This window comes from Coturnix japonica, chromosome Z, assembly GCF_054131305.1.
Source record: "Coturnix japonica strain WE chromosome Z, WE-NBRP24, whole genome shotgun sequence".
In the NCBI taxonomy this organism is placed as follows: Eukaryota; Metazoa; Chordata; class Aves; order Galliformes; family Phasianidae; genus Coturnix; species Coturnix japonica.
Genome location: NC_140702.1, coordinates 32,801,350 through 32,807,513, shown reverse-complemented (window position 1 = coordinate 32,807,513; position 6,164 = coordinate 32,801,350). Strand labels below are relative to the sequence as shown.

The window sequence follows — 6,164 nt, the reverse complement described above, 5'->3', positions numbered from 1 at the left end:
AGTGGCAGTGTGGCAAAGAAGTTTTACACTTGTATGCAAAATGTTTTTTATACAAAATCAACAATATTTTATTTCATTGGGGTATACACTGTGATAAAGGCTCATTTAGCCATGCTGGAACATAGCTTGCTAGAAATCTTCATGTAGGCTGTTTATTAACAATTGCTACGAATGCTCACTTTTCCTGTTTTAACCACATGTTCATGAGATGGTTATTCTCTGCTGTCATCATGGAATCTAGTATCTCATGCTAGAATGGCAAAGAAAGATCAACATAATGCAACAGAATCACACTCCTTATTCTTTATTGTTCTCAGATCTAAGCTGATGTGGGTTTTTTTTATGGAATATTTTAAAGGATGCATGTTGGGATTTCAGTGTGTCTCTTGTTTGTTTAATACTGTAACACCAGATCTTAGCATGCAATGGGAGTGACAAGTTCAGAAGGAACAAATTACCTTAAAACATAGCAGAGATGGCAGTTAATTTTCATTTTCTTTAGGAAAAAAGAAAAAAGAAAAAAAAGGAAAAAAGGAAAGAAAAAGGAAAAGGAAAAGGAAAAGAAAAAGAAAAAGAAAAAGAAAAAGAAAAAGAAAAAGAAAAAGAAAAAGAAAAAGAAGAAAGAGAAGAAGAAAAGAAGAAAAGAAGAAGAAGAAGAAGAAGAAGAAGAAAAAGAAAAAGAAAAAAAAAAGAAAAAGAAAAAGAAGAAAAAAGAAAAAGAAAAAGAAAAAGGAAAAGGAAAAGAAAAAGAAAAAGAAAAAGAAAAAGAAAAAGAAAAAGAAAAAGAAAAAGAAAAAGAAAAAGAAAAAGAAAAAGAAAGAGAAAAAAGAAAAAGAAAAAGAAAGAGGAAAAAGAAAGAGAAAAAAGAAAAAGAAAAAGAAAGAGAAAAAGAAAAAGAAAAAAAAAAAAAAAAAAGAACCAGCTGTGGAATTCTTCTCAGTGGCTGTAAAACTGTTATAAGAAAAAAGTACAAATCCCAGTACTGTTTGCATCTACGGACAGCAGGGGAATGTGTGTGCAAGTATACCACACAGTCCTAACATGATGTGCAGCTAACTTAAGGCTAGATCTGACCCCACAGAAATCAGCAAAATACACATAAAACTTTCCCTGCACTTTTGTTGGATTTGGATGAAGTTATATGTGCTGTGGCTTTAGTTCAATGTAGTAGCAATATGTCCATAATTAATACTTGGTACTGGAAGGGAAGTAAAAAATTTTCTCCCATCACCAGGACTGAAGAATCATAGTCACAATTGGGTATTAAAGCATTTGCAGCAGGAAACCTATGTTTTCAGTGATTTTTATTCCTGGAGCACAAAATGAGTTAATCGGGTAAAATTTCAAGTTACACATTAAAAATAAATACCTAGCAGAGTGCTGCAACATCTGGAGCACATGGCAGCATTTAAATTATGTTTGGCTTGTCTCTGTGTGTTTCCCAGATGCTAGGGCACAGAGAAGAATGATTAAAAGCAATAGGTTACCATGGTATTCAGTACACTGCTTTTGAAGAATTTGTGATTTGGGTGAAAATCATCAGGGAAGGCATGGCTTTGGTGGAGGAAGATGATGTTTATGAGTGACAATGAATTTATCAAAGCCTTTTACCTTATGTTCTGGGGCAAGAAGCAAAGATTTCAGTGCAGTGAAAAGCTGTAGGAATCACAATGTAGTTAAATTAGAAGGGTACTTAAAGCAGAATAAAGTCCATCTTGCTTAAGAAGAAATCAAAATGCATACATTAACATGTCACAATATCAACTATTAGGGGTTGGACTCGATGATCTCTAGAGGTCCCTTCCAACCCATACAATTCTATGATTCTGTGATTCTGTAATTATCAGCTAAGACCCTGATAAAGAAGAAAATGCAAGCAAAATTAAGTTGGGTACTGACAAAAAGATATGAAGAATGGAGAAAACTGTGGTAGTTAGAGTGCTTTTCTGATGATCTGAGCTCAGGTCCCAGTTCATCTACAGCTGGGTTCATTTCCAGGTTGCATAGGATGCATAGGATGGTCTGCCATTTAGTCCCCACCTCAAAAAGGACTCAGCAGACTCCTGCAATGTGCCAGTAACTTTGGATTTGAATACACAAAAGCTCACAGTGATGTTACAGCTGAATATGCCTCTCCCCACTGGCAACTATTTACAACCACATTCTAGGAAAAAAAAAAAAAAAAAGAAGAAGAAAAAAAGGAATTAAAAAAAAACCCAACAGCTTTTCAACTTTGAAAAAGGCCTGTGGTGAGCTTGTGGCAATCTTGATGTAAATGCCAGAATGCCAGGAGCTGTAAGGAAATTGGAAGATTTTCAACACTGGCTGGTATGGTCCAAATAGATAAGGGTAAGCTGTGTTTGATTAACATCTACAAATTCCAGATGAGCATTTCCCTAAGTTTACTAAGATTTCATTCAACATTTCATTATTTTGTATCTTCATATGAAAAAAAAAGAAAGAAAAAAAAGTCCATTTTGTCTGCGTCTAGTAATGACTTGTCTTTCTGATGCAAACTCCTTAAATGTTCAGGTGTTACAAGTCAGTATGGGCACTTCCTGAGATAACAAGAAAGCAAGCATTGGTTTTGAGGGTGAGTTGAGCTCTCTGTATTTGTTTCAGTTTGTGAAGTTGCATGATGCAGTCATTATATGTGTTCCTGCTTTGTTTTTATAGATTGGTAAGTAACAAACTTTTATTTTAAATATTTTATTTTAAATTCATATAAAAACTGTGACTCTCATGTATGCACCTGTCTCTGGAGGCTGAAGATTGAAGAATGAAACCAAACGGGTAAGACACGACTTTGGGTTTCAACCCTATGTTCTGAAAGATCATGAGAAGCAGAAGGTGTGACAATAAGCTCTCCATGGGAGCTGAGAGAGCTGGCGGAGGTTATTGCTGAGCCGCTCTCTGTAATCTATCAGAGGTCTTGGAGAACTGGAGAGGTCCCTGAAGACTGGAGGGCAGCCAATGTCACTCTGGTCTTCAAAAAGGGCAAGAAGGAAGACCCAGGTAATTATAGGCCAGTCAGCCTCACCTCTGTCCCAGAGAAGGTGATGGAACAGCTTGTGCTGGATGCCATCTCCAGACAACTGGGAGAAAAGGTTATCAGGAGTACTCAGAATGGGTTCACCAAGGGGAGGTCGTGCTCAACAAACCTGGTGGCCTTTTATGAAGATGTCACTAGCTGGGTGGACGGGGGGAGAGCAATAGATGTAGTCTACCTTAATTTCAGTAAGGCTTTTGATACTGTCCCCCATGACATCCTTATAACAAAGCTGAAGAAGTATGGGATAGACAAGTGGACAATGAAGTAGGTCGAGAATTGGCTGACTGGCAGAGTGCAGAGTGTTGTCGTTGGCGGTGCGGTGTCTGGCTGGAGGCCTGTAACTAGTGGCATCCCCCAGGGGTCTGTGCTGGGTCCGGTCTTGTTCAACATCTTCCTCAACGACCTTGATGAGGGGATAGTGATCACCCTCAGCAAATTTCCTGATTACATGAAGTTGGGAGGATTGGCTGACACACTTGAAGACTGTGCTGCCATTCAGTGAGACCTGGACAGGCTGGAGAGCTGAGCAGTAAGAAACCGGATGAGGTTTAACAAAAGCAAGTGTAGAGTCTTGCACCTAGGAAGAAATAATTGCATGCACCAGTACAGGCTGGGGGATGACCTGCTGGAGAGGAGCTCTGCTGAGAGGGACCTGGGCGTCCTGGTGGACAACAGATTGACCATGAGCCAGCAGTGTGCCTTTGTAGCCAAAAAGCCAATGACATACTGGGGTGCATTAAAAAGAGCGTGTCCAGCAGGTCGAGGGAAGTGATCCTCCCCCTCTACTCCGCCCTGGTGAGGCCTTATCTGGAGCACTGTGTCCAGTTCTGGGCTTCCCGGTACAAAAAAGACAGGGATCTCTTGGAAAGAGTCCAGCGGAGGGCCACAAAGATGGTGAAGGGCCTGGAGCATCTCCCCTGTGAGGAGAGACTTAGGGAACTGGGTCTGTTTAGCCTTGAGAAAAGAAGGCTGAGAGGGGATTTGATCCAGGTTTATAAATACCTGAGGTGTGGGGGCCATAGTGGTGGGGCTGGTCTTTTTTCAGTAATGCGTGGGGACAGGACTATTAGTAATGGGATGAAACTACAGCATAGGAAGTTCCGCACAAATGTGACGGATCACTGGAACAGGCTGCCCAGGTAGGTGGTGGAGTCTCCTTCTCTGGAGATATTCAAGACCCACCTGGACGCCTACCTGTGCGACGTTGTGTAGGGAACCTGCTTTGGCAGGGGGATTGGACTCGATGATCTCTAGAGGTCCCTTCCAACACCTACAATTCTGTGATTCTGTGATTCTGTGGTCCTTCTGGTGGAAAACTTAAGGATTCAAATATTTCTCTTTCAGGCTTGGAAAAGATAATTGTTGGGTCTCTTCTGTTTATGAAGTTATTGTTTCATGACTCATCCCTACAGCCCTACACACCGTGCTGAGAAATGAACATATCTGACTTCATAGGATGGCTGAAAGAATGACCCAGAAGAACCTGTGCTTGGAGCTGTCACTGGAGAGCAAAGAGCAGGAGGAGTTTGGCAGAGATCAAACAAAATGCAAGATAAACAAGCTCTGTTACCCAAGAGTCACAAAGCTTCTTAACATTCCACTTGAGATAATTACCTACCAGGAAAAGCTGATCTAATCTGATACTTTTCCCTACTCTTCCTTGTATATGTGGAGTACATGACACTCTGGATTCTGGGAACACTCTGGATTCTGGGAATGGCAAACAAACTCCAAGGATGTTGAAGTTTTTCTGCTTGGGGCTGAAGCTGGTTAAAGATAAGCTATTTCCTGAGAAACAGAAGTACTTTCTCAGTGTTTCTTCAGTAAGAAAACCCTTGAACCGGCTTACCCCTCAAAATTTTCTTTGACAGTGCTTATTCCCATTTGGAACCTCACATCGTTTCCCTTCTTTTGTTATTTTATGCTCCAAATCTGAGGTTAGGCAATGTAACTATTAGTTTTAAAATCAGAAGGACCATACACTCCGGTTTCCTGTGGAGATCAAAAACAATTAACTTAGTCTCTCTCAAAGATATCTGGTGGCATAATCAACATTGAGCAGTTCCCACTGGTTTTTGCAGTGACAGTCAGACACTTTCTGAAACAAACAAACGTTATAGACCTTTAGTCTAACTTATTACTTTAAAGTCTGAAATTAATTGTAGATAAAGGAGTAATATAATTGTTTTCAGTATCTTCCAGATTATTCATTTCATTTTGAAGTTTATTTATTTTGGAGCTAAACATGAAAATAAAATAAAATAAAATAAATAAAATAAAATAAAATAAAATAAAATAAAATAAAATAAAATAAAATAAAATAAAATAAAATAAAATAAAATAAAAATGAATCTTCCTCTCTTAACAACATGAAAATTTGGAAGCCATTCTTCTGTAAGCAGAAACCACAAAAAGCTTTATAGATTACATTTCTGACTTTAAAATAATAGCATCTGCATGAGCCTTGCTCAAGTTTCAGATGTTCTGATCATTTGTGTTTTCAGTATTTTTAATTAAAGTTGTGCTTTATATTAAGGCATTTTTACTGTTGTTTTTTGTTTGTTTGTTTTGTTTTTTAACAAAAGTAATCCACTCAGATGAAAAAATAAATACATAAAAACAACTATAAACAATTTTAAAAAATACAGTTTGTAAAGCTTACACTGAAAATAAAGGCAGAAAAAACTGTTGCATCTTAATTTCTTTCACAGAAAGCTGCACTGCATTCCAATGAAATCAAAGGATTATGGACTTCACGAGTCTCTGTCAAGCTAATGAAAACAAAAAATAACTCCTAAGTAACTCCTGGTCCTAAACAGCTATCTATCTGCTATGATTACTCATGTCAAGAAAGCCTCTGGCATCCTTTAGAAGTCACATATTCATCCCTGCCAAGAACTTGTTGCAAAAGCTGTAAATAAATGATTACAATAGAATCTTCCTCATATTTGTCTGCTATATTCATAGTCAAAATCCTAACAAATCTACCAAAATTAATGTAGAGTTCTTGGGACTATTCACATATTTCTGTGGTGTTTCTGTGATCAATGTAGGAGAAAAATTATTTATTTTCTGAATGGCTGTAGTACTAGAGCAATTCTGACGTGAGAAA

General features: G+C 38.2%; 1 long non-coding RNA gene across 3 annotated transcripts in view; it reads left to right on the top strand.

Annotated features, from left to right (window-relative positions):
- LOC107306454 (uncharacterized) overlaps positions 1 to 5,591 on the top strand; it is a 32,908-nt gene extending 27,317 nt beyond the window's left edge. For 2 of the 3 annotated variants that reach the window (XR_014939325.1, XR_014939324.1), the window contains one exon: positions 4,397 to 5,591. This is a non-coding gene — a long non-coding RNA (uncharacterized LOC107306454). The remainder of the gene's footprint in view (positions 1 to 4,396) is intronic. The other variant, XR_001552124.3, reaches the window with a different exon arrangement.
- The last annotated feature ends 573 nt before the right edge of the window (positions 5,592 to 6,164 follow it).